Source organism: Lissotriton helveticus, chromosome 2_1, assembly GCF_964261635.1.
Source record: "Lissotriton helveticus chromosome 2_1, aLisHel1.1, whole genome shotgun sequence".
Taxonomy (NCBI): domain Eukaryota; kingdom Metazoa; phylum Chordata; class Amphibia; order Caudata; family Salamandridae; genus Lissotriton; species Lissotriton helveticus.
Window position 1 is genome coordinate 365240286 of NC_136059.1, and position 18178 is coordinate 365258463.

An 18178-nucleotide genomic window follows, 5' to 3' on the forward strand; every position below is an offset into this window, starting at 1 on the left:
GCATGTTTTTACAACGCAGGTACCTTTACAATGCATACCATTACAACGTAAGTATTGGTAAGTATATAATTATATTTAAAATGTTATATGTTAGGTTTTTTTTAAAGGGGTATTTTTAGGGTTCAGGGTCAGTTTTGGGTTTTTTGGTAAAGGGGTATTTTTAGGGTTCAGGGTCAGTTTTGGGTTTTTGGGTAAAGGGGTATTTTTAGGATTCAGGGTCAGTTTTGGGTTTTTGGGTAAAGGGGTATTTTTAGGATTCAGGGTCAGTTTTGGGTTTTTGGGTAAAGGGGTATTTTTAGGGTTCAGGGTCAGTTTTGGGTTTTTGGGTAAAGGGGTATTTTTAGGGTTCAGGGTCAGTTTTGGGTTTTTGGGTAAAGGGTTATTTTTAGGGTTCAGGGTCAGTTTTGGGTTTTTGGGTAAAGGGGTATTTTTAGGGTTCAGGGTCAGTTTTGGGTTTTTGGGTAAAGGGGTATTTTTAGGGTTCAAGGTCAGTTTTGGGTTTTTGGGTAAAGGGGTATTTTTAGGGTTCAGGGTCAGTTTTGGGTTTTTGGGTAAAGGGGTATTTTTAGGGTTTAGGGTCAGTTTTCAGTTTTTGGGTAAAGGGGTATTTTTTGGGTTCAGGGTCAGTTTGGGGTTTTTGGGGTACAAGGGTACAGGGTAAAAATAAAATAAAATAAAATTTAAATTAAATTAATTAAATGAAATTAAATTAAATTAAATACAATTACATTAAAATAAATACATTTTAAATAATTTACAATTAAAAAAATTATATATACTTACCAATACTTACGTTGTAATGGTATGCGTTGTAAAGGTACCTGCGTTGTAAAAACATGCGTTGTAAATACATGCGTTGTAATAGTATTTGCGTTGTAAAAGTCTCGTTGTAACGGTATGCGTTGTAAAAGTATGCGTTTTAACGTCATACATCCATCCCTTAGGGTTACGCAGTGGGTCACCCCATAAGACATAAAGCTGGGATTTGGCCCAGTTGATAGTATAGCCAGAGTGGGCGCCAAATATGTGGAAAATATGGAAGACTTGATTGAGGGACCGCATAGGCGAGTCTTGATAAAGGAGGATATCATCTGCATATAAAGAGATGTGGTCTTCATGGTCCTCTGTCCATTTCAGGCCTCTTATCACCGGACCCCCCCTGATCCAAACCACCAAGGGCTCCAACACAATCGAAAAAAGAAGGGGAAATATTGGGAACCCCTGTCTAGTGCCTCGCCGCAGTGGAAATTATCCCGATACATGGTTATTGACAATCACCTGCGATGCGGGCTGTGAATAGAGTAGTCATATCCACTTAACAAACTTAGGACCGAACCCCATCCTAGCCAAAACCGTAAAAAGAAAGTCCCACTCAGTGGTGACAAATGCCATAGATGCGTCGAGAGACAACAGGATCGCCTCCTTCCTAACAGTATCTATTCTGCCCAGGACCCCATTCAAACTGCGTATGTTCAAGGCTGTGTTCCTTCCTGGCATTAACCTGGATTGATCCGGATGCACTAGCTCATTAAGGTAGGGAATAAGCCTATTGACCAATAGTTTTGCCAGAATTTTCTCCTCAACCGTGAGGAGAGAAATAGGACGATTTGACTTACAGTCCTCAGCTGGTTTGCCAGGTTTATGTATAACCATAATTGATGCCATCCTGACCTCAGGGGGTAGAAGCCCCGCATTAAAACTTTCAGTATACATGTGAAATAAATGGGGAGAGAGCTTGGATGCCATTGGTTTGAAAAGTTTGATTGGGAGCCCGTTGATTCCCATGGCTTTACTGGAAAGCACATCTTAAATGGCTTTCTGGATTTCAGTTTCCTTGATGTCGCCTTCTAGGGAGTCCCTGTCTTGTTCAGACAAGCAGGCAACTTTACTAGTCAACAGAAGTTCCATTGCCATGGCGGCCTGGGACGTCTCTGCAGGTGTGTCCACCAATGAGAAATAAGAGGCGGGCGCGTCAGTAATCTTTTGGGGGTCAGTGAGCAATTCCCCGTCAGTCCCGTAGATCGAGTGCACTCACCTAGATGCTTTTTCCTTTCTCTCCAACCAGGCCAAAAGCCTGCCCGTACGTTCGTAATTGCTTGTATACTTTGTGCCAGGTGGCTGTGTATCTTGCCTTTACCGCTTCAGTTAGAAGCTGGTTATAATCTAGGCACACCATGTCTAGCAAGTGTTGCGCCTCCAAGTCAGGGGCAGTCGCCAGGGCTTTTTCTTTCGCGAGGATTTCCTCCTCTAGCTCAACCACACGCTTTGTGAGTTCTCTCCTATGCCCCACCATAAGCGACAGGGCTCTGCCCTTCATAATGGCGCCGAACGCCCTCCACAGCACAGACCGACCACACATTTTTAGTGAAACAGTAATTGGCATCTTTGAGCAGTGCCTCCCTAATGTGGGGTACCCTACGTGCCCAAGGGTGTATGAGGAGTATAGAGTGGTGCTTAGGTTGCCCCAGGGTTAGCGTCGTAAGAATCACGGAATGATATGAGATTCCACAATCAAGGCATCTGGAAGCAGAGAAGAACTGAATGTGCAAGTGTAAGCATGTGGTCAATACGTGATTGACTATTGTGTGACGCAGAATAAAAAGTAAATTGTGCGCTGGTAGGGTTAAGCCAGCGCCATATATCCACTAAGCCCAGCACAGATGAAAATCCAGACAGTGGGGATCCCCACTGAGGGTCACTCCGAGGAGGAAAGAGATCTCTGGAGCCGTCCACTGCCAGGTTAAAGTCACCCCACAATACCAATAATCCCTCTGGAAGGTCAAGTATGAGCACTCCGATATCTCGCAAAAGTGGACGCTGTAGTCCAGGGGGGCATAAACAGACACAACATTGATTACCTGTCCCTCCCAAGTGCACAAGAGCGCAAGACATCTACCCTGGTCATCCAACCATGTCTTGTTCACAATATACGGACACCCCTACGTATGAGCACACCCGCTCCACTTCAACCCGAGGTGAACCCTGAATGACTGACCGTACGATAACCGATAGTCTGGCGCTTCCGGTACTGCAGAACTACCCCCCGTTTGATCTTGTCGCCCAGGCCGTTAACGTTCCATGTAAGGAGTAACCCTCGGCAAAGCACTACGCTACGCTCGCGTAGTTTGCGAAGTTTGCGCAACTTCGTCTCTACGCGAACTGCACGTGGCACAGTGCGAACATGCATAGCGTAGCATAGTGCAGCGGTCATTTTTTGCTTGCTCGCGGTCCTCAACGTCAAGTTGGCGACCGCAAGCAAGCAAAATTACATCCTCGCGAGACTTTTTCCTTGTTCGCGATCAGCAACATCAAGTTGCCTATCGCGAGCATGGAAAATAAACCTCCCGGCGAAATTCTCAATGCGGGTAGGTCAGTTTTCTCATTGCGCGTGGTCGCGCATGCTCCCAACCGCTCGCGATGAGAAATTACCAGTCCGCGTTGAGAAAGCTGCAGCTCGAGGAAAAATCTACTCGAGCGCCAGAAAAGTACAGCTAGCACTGTGCAAGATGCCATTTTCAATGATTGCACATTGCCGCATGCTTGCCCGCACTGTGCAATCTTTGAAAACGACATCTTGCACAGTGCGAACATGCTACTACACAGTTCGCATAGTGCTACGCGTAGCTCGCATAGTGCAAAGTGCACCTCGCATTGCTTCGCGTAGTGCTACTTCGCGAACTACGCCCACCCCTAGTAAGGAGTTTTAGCTCTAAGTGTGATCCCATAAGTGCAATGAAACGTGGAGAGTTTTGTGTCCAAGACCAGGTAACGGGTTCAGGAAAAAACTGTGGTGGCCGCCGGGCCAAGTGGGCATGCAATGTGGGAATAAGTAAGCACACCCAGTGCTGGGAGCCACACGCTGACAAGCAAATCTTATCATAAAACCCGCACGTGTATCCCATGGTGATGTGAACAGAGTCAGAGAATGAAGTTGACAAACCATTGTGAAGATGTGAGGCAGCGCAAATCTAGTGGACCCAGCAATATGAGAGCTAACAAGAAGCAATATCGCACAAGTACCAAGGACAAAACATAATGAACACCACCCCGCCCTCCCATCCCCAACACCAACCCCCCACCCTGCCTCCCTGCATAACGGGCATACAACCACCCACTACCCCTAACTTACAGAGTGCTTGTCGCCCACCCTCAATAGTTTAGGGAACATGATACAACCCCACTCTCTGGGGCACCTTTGCTTAAAGACGCTAACAACCCCGGCCATCAAACCCCTTAACGTATAGTTCCAACATCCTTAGAGAACCTGCTGCAATAACATGAAACAGAGACAACACCCTCACAGCTAGGCCGTAGTCAATAGAAAATCTGTATATACAGTGTCCAACAGTACAAGGGATAATGCTTCCAGGACAGACTGTATCTACTACATGTGACGTGCTCAGGGAGCCCACCGACTCCATAAGTAGTCACTTATACTTGCTGTACCGTGAGCGTCACCCTTCCAGGTTCGAGTTGTCGATTCAACCCTGGGTGGGGACCCCTGCCGCTGTCTTCGCCCGCTGGTGGCCCTAGAGCCACCCATGGGCCTGTGGGGACACTTGCCAACAGTTCTCTAGCCCACGAGCCAGTCCCATGTGTCCTCCAGTCTAGGCAAGAACCACAGTTTACCATCTGACTCGATCCGCAGCTTGGCCGGAAACAACATGGTGTACTTGATTTCTTGATCCCTCAACGCGCGCTTCCCTTCCAGGCAGCTACGTCACTGTTTCTGAACTCGGGAAAGAAGGTGACTTTGCTGTTATCAATCACTATTGGTGGGGCCGCCCTCGCCGTCTGAAGAATGGCATCTCTATTGCGGAAATTAAACAGCCTTGCCAGGAGAGCCCTGGGGGGCGCCCCAGGCCTGGGTCTTTCCCCCCCCTGGTACACGATGTGCACGTTCGATTGAAAAGCACTTGGATAAGCCCCTCGGCTGAAGCTGCTGGAGAATCAGTTCCTCCATGAAGAGATCAGCCTCTTGACCCTACGCCCATTCCAGCACACCCTGGATTCTTACAATGTTGTATCTCATGCGGCCTTCGTAGTCATCAAGTGGCAGGATCAGCGTCTCCTTGCTTTTTGAAGTTCAGACACTTGACGCTTGAGGAGGTCTGTATCGGTTTTCAGTTCTTTTGTGGCTTCCTCGACAGCCCCGACACAGTCCAACATCTTCCTCATGTCCTGTCTTATCAGGGATACCTCTGTGGCGACTGTGGCGATACGGGCTTCAAGTGAGGTATGCACAGTCGTTATGGCCAACAGAATGTCCTGCAGCGAAGGTTCCAATTGCTCCTCCGTTGGCTTGGGGTTCGATTGCGCCCCCTCATGGCCCTTCTGCCATGCGAATTTCTCCAGCTTAGCTTGAACAGCATTACGACCATCGTGGCCGGTCGCCATCGTGCCAATGGTGGGCCCAAGTTGCCAGGGAGAGGGGGATGTCAAGCCCCACCAGCTACTCACCGCCGCCTGCAGTGGGTAGTAGCCAACACCGGCCTGTCGGTTTCCGCAGGCTAGGCTCTCCTCGCCTGTTTACAGGGGTTCTAATAAGCACTGCACATCAGTAGCATGGAACCGCCACTCGTTAGGGGGACAAACCACAGGGAGATAAGAATGCAGGTGCGAACCTATCCCCTCCATTGGAGACAAGGCGCAAGTGGAGCCCCCAAGGTCTCGCCATCACCCCTAGGCTTCAGGGGGGAAACTGGCCCAAGTCACAAGGAGTCGGAGTTATGGAGCGACTCCCACCACATGCAGAAGGCCCCATTGTTAATGGATACAGTTACTTGGGTCCAGGAAGTGCTTTTCTGTTCACGGAATAGCGTAGCTGGACTCACAGCTGCTGTCTCATGCTGCTGCTCTCCTTGGAGGCGCCTCTTGGTGGATGATCTGGGCGCAGCGCGCCAGAGTACCCCCCGTGGGGCTCCACAGGCCGCACCGAAAATATGTGCTTGCCACAGGAATTTGCCAGAGTTCTGCCGCTCACGGGGTGTGGGAGAAGCAGGGCATTAGGTGAGGGGTAGGAGCAGAGACGGCTCTGTCACTGCCAGGACCGCCAAGCCAGGAGTTTTAGCACGGCCCCCTCTGGCCCAACCACAGGCCCACACAGCAGCCGCGGCGCCGATTTACATGCGGGAAGGAACAGGGCACACACAGGGCCGCAGTTGCCTTCACCACGGACCGGAGGGCTTCATTCCACCTAGGTACCTCTGATTGAGGCCAAACTTAACCCAGGCGTGGGGCAAGATGTCGGAAGCCGCCAGGCTCCATCGCAGGCAATTATGGCCGGGGCACGATGAGTATGGACAGATTAATCAGGAGTGGTGCGACAGAGCTCAGCTACTGTGCATCCATTTCCCTCGGCAATTGGCCACGCTCCACTTCCCATTTTTGATGAAGGGTTAGTAGCAAGGTACCCAGATGTTCCCTTAGTCAATGGTATAACCATCTGACCAGGTGGCTCCCGTAACCCATCATGTAAATGGCCATACAAAAATTAGGCCTAGTGCGCTCGCCTGTATTTTCTGCTTTCCAGTCGTTTTTCTACTGGATATTGCTGATATGCACCATGTGGGTCAGGAGTTAAGGTGCTGGCTTTTAGTCACACATTTGTCAAAGTACAGTCACCGCCGGAGAAACTATATCTCTCGCCCTGCCCGCTGACTCATTTTTGCATGTAATAGGTGCTGATTTTAGAGCAGGGACACCTATGATTAGAGATTCTAGCCTTTAAGAAGGTCCCAGACCCAAGAGGGCCGAAACATGTTGGTGTTTTGATGTCGGTGAAACTGAATTAGTAGTGTTCAGAAAAACCTCTCTTTTGGATCACGTTTTTATTTAGTACCCCAGGTACCCTATGAATAAACACATTGTTGGGGTATACCAGTAGGTATTTTTAACATCACTTATGCATGGCCAGTTAACATTTTATATGAAACCTCCCATGACATCTATAGTTGAGTCCGCCCAGGTAGTACCATCTTACCTGGGTGTGGAAAGACACCTTTGATAAATCATGTCACGATAAGTGAGTGAGGCGTCTTCTACAATATCTTTGGCTATCCCATCACCCCAAGATATTCCGAGGCTTAACTAATTACCTCAATGGGACCCCGTGCACCATTTTATCCTGTCCGTTTGTTGTTTATGTTTGCCTGGATATCCATAATGGATGGACAGACACCAGCAGTTGCTTTTTTGTAATGCAGAAATGGTTTAACCCAGATAAGTACTAATGGTCGGGAATAAATCTGCTGTACAAAGAAAGTGATCTAGACAAGTGTGCTTACTATGCGGGTGGGAATAATAAGGATATTCCCGCATATTAACATGTTGTGACCTCCAGACATCAAGTAAGCCCCATCCTTGTGCCCATTAAGTCAGGATAGCAGCTTGTGTTGTAACATTAAAGTTCGGTAGGGGAGGGTGGGATCCGTCTAGATGTACATCAAATACTGCAATAAAATCCCCACACAATATCCATGGTTATTGAGTCCAGTCTGAGAGACAAAAGATGCAACACTCAGGATAAGAAAGCATCCTGGTCCACATTTGGAGCATAAATGGGACCCAACACCACTTGATTGCTGTCTAGGGCCCCCCTTCGAAACACATATCTGCCTTGCTCATCTATTCTACTCTTGCTGTGGGAAAAGGGAACACCAGCCCGTAACCAAATTGCAGCCTCTCTTGAAAAGGCAGAATACACAGTTGCATAAGGTTGGCCTCTCCAGGGTCTCTGTAATTTACAAGTTTCTGATGATATCAAATGTATCTCTTCGAGATATACTATTTGGGCTTTACAGCAGTGTAGCTGTGCAGCTGTTCTATGATGATTGTTGGTTGCCCCCATCCCCCAAACTTTCCAGGAGATGATAATATAAGATTTGGTGACCAAAATCATTTCAAAATACTTTAAAGAGCATCCCTAACCCACTCTCTGCCCCACCTCAACCACAACCCCCCCAGACCATAAGAGGACAGTGCGGCAACAATTTGAACAATACAACTGTATCCCAATACTGGGTCCAACGATTTAACTTTGCTTGACCAAACTATGCAATAAAATGTAACATAGTACACTTTAAACAACTGCTTTCCGTTGTGGGGTAATTGTGTACTCAGTTCACATATACAACATTTTACGATGAGTGGATGTGCCCAGGACAGGCTGGGCCATGTGACTTGTCAAACCATTCCTTTCAACATCCCTAATGCTATATCAATATCATAGTATAGTATATACTGGCTGGAGAGTCACTGGAACCATTTCTGGCTGCTTGTAGGGCCTGTGTAAAATGTACAAGCTATACGTGGGCACAGTTACACCATGTGTACTCTTGGGTCACGCCAATGGGTCATTACTTAGCTGCATGGTCTCTGATGGGAATAATGCCACACTCCCTCCTAAGTCAGAGTCAATGTTCACCTCATCTGAAGGATTGGTACTGATAGACGGACGGGAAATGGGGAAAGCCTTGGCGGATAAGAGGGCCTCTTGCCTACCCTCCATTACTAGCTGGTGAGGTGGGGAACTGGACCCTGTGTTCTGTGTTAGAAGACCCTTTCTGTGCCCCCAGGGGCCATATGTGATTTCAGCTGCGATGTCTCTGGACTTCTGGCAGGTAATGTATCCGCAAAGTTCCTATTCAGCCAGCCCCACGCATTGTTGGGCGTATCAAGGAATAAGGCACGTTGATTATAGATGATTCTCAATTTGGCTGGGAAAAGCAATGCAAATGTAAGGCCCACTGCTCGGACCGTGATTTGACTTCCATGAACGAGAAGCGTGTAAGTTGGACAGCTAGTGTGTAATCCGGGAAGATGGAAATTCTGGCATTATCTACCTGTAGTGGGCCATTGTCCCTTGCTGCTTGCAACAGTCTCAATCTCTATAATTCAAAATCCTGGCTAATATTGGACGGGGGTTTGCACCAGGTATTGGTGCAAATGCGGGGACTTGATGGGCCCGCTCAATAGTGAAGTACGCGTATAAGCCTGTAGGGGCCACACTGGATTTCTGCCACTCTTACATATAAATCATTGCGTTGGGCCCTCTGTTCCCTCTGGGAGGTCCACGATTCTGAGGTTATTGAGCCGAGCCCAACCTTCTGCATTGTTCGCGCGGGTCTGTTAGGATTTGATTTGTTGACGCATGTGTTTTAACTGTTCATGATGATCTTTCACCTGGGGTACTACCGTGTCCATTGTTTGTTCAGTGGTCTTGACTTTATCAGCCAATTTTCTGTGATCTTCTTTGAGCAAATTAAGTTCTACTGAGATCGTGTCCAATTGGTTTTCAATCGTAGATCATGAGTCACGAATTGCTTGCAGGATCATGTCTAGCTTATCCACTGGAGGAGTGAATGTGGCCTCTTCCTCCGTCTGCTGACGAGGTCTCTGAAGGTGGTGAGCGAGACCCAGCCCTCACGGAAATTGAGGCTGTTCTAGTCTTCCCTCTGCCCATGATTACAGGTGGCCAGGCCGGTTATGTATGATGTGTCTATACCTCTGACCAAATCACCAATCAAAAGTCTACTGATGTTGATGAGACATCCGAGACCCCTTTCTAGTGCACAGTTTGCAATAGTACTCAGTTCAATACAGCCTACTAAGGAGTATAGGCCCTTATTTCATGGGGTATGGATGCTAAATAACTTTGGGCTGTTCCTGGTAGTGGGGACCTAATCTCCTCCATGAAGGTCCCTGGGTCTTTACCCTTGTCCAAGCACCCAATGAAATCATGGCAGTTTACAGAGGGGGGCCTCCCAGGTGGATCGATGTCCCTTCACATACCTCTGTGTTCACGCTGCTGAGCCACCTTATGAGGGGGTGAGCCGCTGTCTCATGTCCTCGTTGCCCACCGCCTCAAAATTGCTGGGATCACAACCAGGGGGGGCAATGGGAGGGGGTGAAGGGGCGCGATGCCACACTCGGTCCCTAGAGCAGCTGCACTGTTAATGTGAGGCAGCATCAGATTTCCCCCTGGGTTCTAGTTCCCTCGACGTCTGGCAGCTGACGAGGAATGCTGCAGGTCACTGTCGAGGCCCACCGGTTCCCAACACCGATTGCGTATAGCCAGAGTCGTACCTGTAGGTGTACACTGTGCTGCTATACCCATACAGTATCAGCCTCAGGATAGAGCGTCATCTCCGCACCAGATCCTCCATATCTTATTGCAGTCTTTCATCAAGTTAGCCCCGCAATCCCATAACCGTTACTTGGTACTCTGTCTTTTCTGTACCATGGGGCACTTCCACATACTGAGCTGCCTCGGTGCTCAGCGATAATATTGGCCCCACACAGCAAAGTAATTCAACCAGGTCCCACGCCAGCCACAGTGTTTTGGGACCGCTGCAGAGTTATAGCGATGTGATCCGCTCCGGCTGAAGCACTTGGTTAAAAAAAAGGACTCTTACTGCTTGTGGAGGCGAGTCCTTGCAAAGCTGTGTCCGGCTTTGGCACCAGGAGCATGCCTCTAAGGTATTAAAGTCACAATCGGAGGAGGAGATGGGAGGTAGAGAGAGACGGTTCCGCGATCACCCCATGGGACCGTAGCCGCTGCAAAGACCGTGCCTCCGTTGGCGCCTAAGGACTGCATGGGGTGATCAAACACTTATGGAGCGTTGCGGTCCACAGCAGTCCGGTATGGGCCTTTTCAGTAGCCAACTCTGGTCAGGTACTCCCAGGCCTGAATCCGGGCTCTTGTGTGCGTATGCATGCCGCCTCCAAGCTCTCCTACCCACATACAGCCTCAGGAAAGCCCGCTGCATCAGTTGTTACTCCCATAGTCTAGGCCTGCGCGTCACCGGGATCCACCACGGGCCAGAACTCGGGCAGCAGTCTAGCACAACCCCTTGCAGTCTCCGCTCCCCACTCCGCCGGCTTTAAGGTATGCCCAGTGTCTGTGCCAGGAGTCTGAAAAGGATGGGAAGGCAGATTATTTATCGGATCATGTGCCCTGGACCCGGAGCTCGTTGCTTATGTGACCACCATCTTAGGCTTCAAGCCACGCCCCATCTGATGTTTAGAGTTAACAGCACAAAATAAAATGATAGATGTAGTGTTTAAACTTTTCAAACACTCACCCCCAGTCACAGATCTGGGTTTAATCCATTGTTATGTTTCTCCCCACATCACCCCAGTTTGGACACAGCCATAAGCAAATCAGTCTTGACCCTGCTCCTCATGGGAACAGTCCAGCCTGAACTGCTAGGCCAGGTCGTCCCTGGAGCAGAAACAAGCATCCAGGGAACTGTTTCGGAATATCACCCCTCATCAGCCAAGCTATCTTGAATCCCGTGATGCAGCGAGCAAGGCACCCACGTCTGGGCATACCCTTAGTCAACCCTTAGTCACTTAGGGTGCACATAGCAACTCACAAAAATTGATGGATATAGAGTTGGAAATCTTCAAAAACTTGCCCCCAGTCACAGATCTGGGTTTAATCCATTGTTTATTTGCTCGCCTTGTCACCCCAGTTTGGACAAAGAAAATCAGTCTTGACCCTGCTCTCTGTAGGAATAGACCAGCCAGAACTTCCAGGCCATGTCCTCCTGGACCAGAAACATGCATCCTGGGACCAGTTTTGGGGTATAACCCCTCATCAGCCAGGCTAGCTTGAATCCAGTGGTGCAGTGAGCAAGGGACTCATGTCTGGGCATACTCTTAGCCACTTTGGGGTGGGTCCTTTGCTCGGTGTGCCACTGGATTCAAGTTAGCCTGGTTGATGAGGGGTGATACCCCAAAACCGTTCCCAAGATGCTTGCTTGTGATGTTACGAGCATCCGAAGTGTACAGTGCCAAGCTGACTGACTTGGCCCTTCCAGTCAGGAAGGGAGCAGATCCTTTGGAGTGTGTGTCCTTTGATTCTGAAATTGGGTGGGTATTGGATGAAGATGGAGTTGGAGACTATGTCAAATGCAGCAGAGAGGTCTAGGAGGATGAGCGTTGCTATGTCTCTTCCATCCAGAGTCATGTGGATGTCATCCATGGTGGTGATGAGGGCAGTTTCCATGCTCTGATTGTGACTGAGGCCAGGCTGAGACTTTAAAGGGTGCTCAGTGTACCCTTAGAGATCAATTTCATTGCATTTTTCTACAGTGCAATGATTGGGCAATTTATTCCTATCGTGATGTTTTGGTACACAGACATTAAGTTTTTTGATTCTAGGACAATGAAGACTCTGTGACTGTATTTTTGTATCCTGAGGTTTACAACTATGGGGACGGAACAGTCTGCAGGGAACAGCATGGCATTGGGTTGGAACCATAACCCCTTTGTCTGTTTTCTTTGTACCTCTCCTTACTGCATGAGATGACGTACCCACCCAGACAGATTCCCCTATAAAGCATTTGAAAAGTAACAAACAAGTTAACACGCCAGAACCAAAAGCAATACTATCATTTTCCCCCCAGCCACAGGATAATGTGAAACTAAAATACATGGAGGAGCCCATGTAACTGCTCTGAATATGTCTTCTAAGGAGCCCAATTTGCCCTCGTCCATGAGGTAGCTGTCCCTCTAGAGAAGCGACCCCGCATGTTTCCTGGAATAGAAACGAAGAAGACAAGGGCTCAGGGTTTAGTACCAGAAACATGCTCTCACTCGTGGCTCTATCACAATGTGCTCATGGCTCTATCACAATGCACTCATGACTCTATCAGAATGCGCTCATGACTGTATCACAATGCGCTCATAATTCTATCACAATGTGTTCATGACTCTATCACAATGCGCTCATGACTCTATCACAATGCGCTCATAACTCCATCACAATGTGCTCATGGCTCTATCACAATGAGCTCATGACTCTATCACAATGAGCTCATGACTCTATCACAGTGTGCTAATGGCTCTATCACAATGCGCTCATAACTCCATCACAATGCGCTCATGAGTCTATCACAAGTGCTAATGGATCTATCACAACGCGCTCATAACTCTATCACAATGAACTCATGACTCTATCTCAATGGGCTAATGGCTCTATCACAATGCGCTCATGACTCAATCACAATGCGCTCATGACTCTATCACAATGTGCTAATGGCTCTATCACAATGCACTCATGACTCTATCACAATGTGCTAATGGCTCTATCACAATGCACTCATGACTCTTTCACAATGTGCTAATGGCTCTATCACAATGCACTCATGACTATCAGAATGCGCTCATGACTGTATCACAATGCGCTCATAACTCTATCACAATGTGCTCATGACTCTATCACAATGTGATAATGGCTCTATCACAATGTGCTCATGACTCTATCACAATGCGCTCATGACTCTATAACAATGTGCTAATGGCTCTATCTCAATGCGCTAATGGCTCTATCACAATGCGCTCATAACTCTATCACAATGCGCTCAATACTCTATCACAATGTGCTAATGGCTCTATCACAAGGTGCTCAATACTCTATCACAATGTGCTAATGGCTCTATCACAATGGAACAGTTCAGAAAACAGCAGATTATTCTACAGAGCCGTAAGCTCAATTGCATTTAACATTGCTTTTCTGTCAGAGAAGAGTGGCATTACCAGTGCAAAAATGTGATAATACCACTTCTCTGCATCAGAAAATCGTGGAAATTAGCACTAGCAAAAATCTGGTGCTAATTTCGTACTTTTTGCCTTTCAATGTTTAAATCTGCAAAAGCAGGAGCCTGGGGTAACACTTTTTCAAACGCTACTGCCCAAAATATAAATGTGTGGCAGTATCACGATTATCAGTTGTAGTTACGTAATTACCAATGCTGACACCCTCACTATAACTTGTTTATCGAATATACACTCAGTCTCCTAAAACGGGTCTTTGCACGTGAAACCTCTGACATCTGAAACTTCTCTGTGCCTATGGGTAATGTTTTTTGTCTTTTTGTCCTTACTAATCAGGGATCTGACATATTAATAGTGCGATGTTTACATCTATGCTGTGAGCACCAGCACCCGTCATGCAGCCCATAATAACGAGAGTCATGCAGCAGAAACCGAACTAGAGCCCGGACGTCGGATGCTGTTCATGCAGGTGAGAGGACAGATCTCTGCGGCTTTGATTCGGCCACCATGAGCAATGCACCCCGCACACTGACCCGTGAAGGTTTCACACCCTGCTGCGGCCTCAATCACTGACATTTTTTTGCCAGATGAAGCATATTTCCTGGGCAGGTCATGCACAGCAGCGCCACCGCCTTCCAAGTTTCTCTTCAGGCGCCCGGGGGACGAGTGTGTTTATGTCTCCTGAGGAGCCGCGTGAGGACTGAGGGAGCGGGAAGATGCGGCCTTGTTGGTGATGGGAGGGGCTGACAGGCCAGGCAACACCTTTTAGCAGCTTGGAAGGCGGCGTGGTCGTTCCTTGTTTATTACACACGTCTCTGCTCTTGCCTACAGGAAATCCGAGCAGTGAGAACCAATCACAGAGTCCTCATGGCGCATATATGTTTTATAGCTCGAAATGCGCCCTCACGTCAGAAATTGACACGAAGATGAGCGTGGTGCTAAAACATAATGCTAGACGACCGATTCCACCTAATAATGTGTAGATTTTGTTTAATTGTTATCAAAACTTCATTTAATCATGCGAAATCAAACTACACACACCTAATTACTACCTCGACGCCTTCCACTACATCCTCTCCACAACATCATCTGCGACTACACCCCTCCACTACAATGCATGACATTGCATAGTCATGGGGGGCAATTGGAGGACTCCCGAGCCTTCACGTTATATATTTTTAATTACATGTGCCGTATTTGTATTAAATAACCCTTACATTTAACTTGATTTCATTACTTATCTTTGAAGATATGTAGTGGAGGCGACGTAATGGCCCTCGGCACCAGTTAAGTGGGGCACTGGGGCCGGAGACCAAGCAATATTTCAATTGATTCGACTTGTGAAAGCTCACCACATCTTGGGCTCTGCATGGAACAGACCCAGCAGAGTCAGGTCTTCTTTACTTCTTCGCAATTCAGACTGACTCACCCATTTGCTGCTGCCTCACTGCGTGACACAGGAGGGTGGAGTGTGATAGCACGTGGCTCTGTAACTTTGGGTTCACATCCCATGAGGCCTCTATGTGGTGGCCAGTGATGTTTTTAACAAGCTTCACTGTTTAGAGCAGTGTCAATGTTTAGTTTAAAACCAATATTTATTATAATTTATAGTTCATCAAAGTGTAAAGTTTTATCCATAAGCAAAAAACAGATACCTTACATTTCCCTTTCCAATCTAAAACCCTACCTCTAACCCATTAGATCCTCATCTCACCCCACAAATTCATATCTCCGGGTTAAACGCAAATACATTTCAGTTTTATGTATCTTTTTTAATCACTATTTAATCATACAATACATTTCCAGATGGGACTCTCCTAAAATGTGCAGGGCTCTCAGCCATCGCAGACTTTGTAGTTCTCTGAAGTCATCTGCAGAAATACTTTAAGAACATCCCACATTGTTTGGTAAATTCATGATTCTTTCCATGGGCAGTTTCAACATTTTTTTCCATTGCAAGGATCCACCAGACCCTGCCCAACCAGGCCCTCTCACCCAGAATCCCGATTGAACCCCAACATGACAGAATACTTTGCTTTGGTGCTAGTAGTAAATGGGAGATAATTTAACTTCTCCTACAATATATAGCGTAAATTTATTCAGAAGGGAATACAACTAGGACGTCCTGGGGGCAATGTGCCAACTGGGACCCCTCATCCCTTTGATTGCTTTGAGAAGGGACTGCCAGAAGGGCTGAAGATTTGGGCAGGACCAGAACACACATGTGAGTGATTCCAGCCTCTTGTATTGCCTCCAGCATTAAGGGGGTCATTATGATGGCGGGTGGATCGCCACCGGCCGGAGGTGGTGACCGCCCACCATCCCAACATGATTTCCCTCCTGCCACATTAGCACGGTGGGGGGTACCGTAGCGGATGGAAAGTCTGTCTGCCGCTTTTCCGCCGGTCGGCAATCGTTATGATTGCCGGCTGGGCGGACCTGGGGCATAACATGGTGGCGGTGCCTTCCAGGCACCACCAACCATATTATGTTGACTGGCGGCGATGCTGCTATGGAAAGGGTGGCGTCAATTGCTTTGGGGGCCTGTTGCGGGCCCCTGAGGGGGCTGGGAGGCTGCTCTTGGGGGGTACCTATGGTATCCCCCTTCATTGCCATGCACAAGGTGGCATGCACTGCACAGTGCCTGTCACGCTGTGCATGGCAATGCACAGCATTGGGGCGGGTTCTGCTTACAGCAGCACCTGCCGCAATGTTAATGATGAGGAATGCGACCGCCACCCTGGCGGGGGGAGACCGCCGCAACACTAGCGGCCGGTCCCAGCACCGCTAGGGTGGAGGGCAGGCTTCAGTCCTCCAGCCATCCTAATAAGCCCTAAAGCATATTGGGGATGCCCCATGGCATTTATTTAATGGAGTGTAGTACCTTTGATATAGTTTTTTCAGGAGAGTTTCTCAACCACCAATTTGGCTGGCAAAGGGACCAAGGTATTATGTTTTCCCATCAGTCATCATCTATCGTTCCCACACATCTTTGAAGGGGAGCCTCTCACCTGGCGGTAATTTGTTTAATAACTGGTAGATCCTAGAAATAAAACTCTTTTTACTATCATGGTAAATGAGGTATTTTTCAAATATGGCAAGGTCTCTTATTGCCTGCCACCTTTCTTGGTTAATATTTGCCCTCCTTCAAACAAATTGCTCAGTGCTCTATAACCTCTTTCCCATCAGTGTTGGAAGTCCCTTCTGTATCTCCTTGGGGACATGCCTGTGTTTCCCAATAGGGGTGTGAACGGGGATCCCTTTTCTATATCAGACTCTGTGGCTCATTACTAAATTTGGGGAAATCTATATAGGATAGCCATTCTGTCCGGGTTAGGGGTCAATGGGACCTCGTGGAAGTAGCCTCTAGTTAGGATCTGGTCAATCATACACTAGCTTTTTTCAATATCTCTCACTTTCTCCACGCAAGAAGAAGCGAAGTTGTGATGTACAGTAATATTTAATGACCAACATTCATTGCTGTTGATTAAGCCTTCCTTTTTTTTATTTTGCCATTTAAAGTTCATACATTTTAGTTGGAGATCTTCTATATATTCTTTCAGAATAGGGAGGGGAAGTGTTTGGAAGAAATATAATACCTAAGGAGAAGGTCCCTTCTGAGGGATGCTCTCTGCCTTAATCAGGAAAGGGTTTTGTTTCTCCAACTATTACGTACTGTCTACATAGAGGCCTTCAGTTTATATAGGTTTGCCTGTTTACTAATTGCTATGGTTCTCTTTAAGTCTAGGCCCACATATTGAATTTTTGTATTTGACTACTGTGGGGGCACTACCTTTTAAAGTACCTGCATCACTGCCAAGGAAGTAGAAATATTTTGATGGCATCTGTCAGATACACCAAAATGAATCACTGACAAAATATCGATTACCACAATATTGAGGTACAAAAATATTGTGACAAAAATATCAAATTCAAGAATATCGACATTCTATCTACATCATGGTAAGCACAAAAATATCGTAAACAAATATTGATGTCTAAAATATTGTTGTTAAAAATATCGTTGTTTAAATGTTAAGAAAATAATGTAAAATAAAGTAAATCATATATATAATTAAAAGAAACATAGTTACAAATATTTAAAAATGTTTAAAAATCATAACCAATACATATAGGGGCCGATTCTGATCCTGGATTTTTATTTTCCATACAAATAGGATTTGTATTTTTTTCCATACAAATTGTAAAAGTCCCTTCCAACCCGTGTAGTACAATTCGTACGGGAAAAATACATACAGATCGGCTCGATCCTTACAAATCGGATCGGGAAAAGCTGTACGACAGGGACTTGTAAAAAAGCCCATAAAAATTTGTAAAAATGCTGTCCAACCCGTCAAGTACGATTCGTACCGGGTTGTCAGCATACGATTTGTATGGAAAATGGCCTGTATACGGGGAATGACTCGTACCGTGCAACGAAGCGAACCCCTAGACGCCTCGTACCCTGGTATGACTCGTTCTGGGGGTATGACTCATACCGGGGTACGGGTCGTATAGGGGTATGAAGCGTACAGGGGTCCCCCCACATGCAAGGCGTGTGTATGGTGTGTACCCCAACATGACGCATGTACGCATGTACGTACGCGATTTTGGG

The 18178-nt window shown here is 47.2% G+C and overlaps 1 long non-coding RNA gene across 1 annotated transcript in view; it reads left to right on the plus strand.

Moving 5' to 3' along the window:
• LOC144819354 (uncharacterized) overlaps positions 1-18178 on the plus strand; it is a 187210-nt gene that overhangs the window by 142992 nt on the left and 26040 nt on the right. The window contains exon 3 of the long non-coding RNA XR_013607307.1: positions 13900-14032. This is a non-coding gene — a long non-coding RNA (uncharacterized LOC144819354). The remainder of the gene's footprint in view (positions 1-13899; positions 14033-18178) is intronic.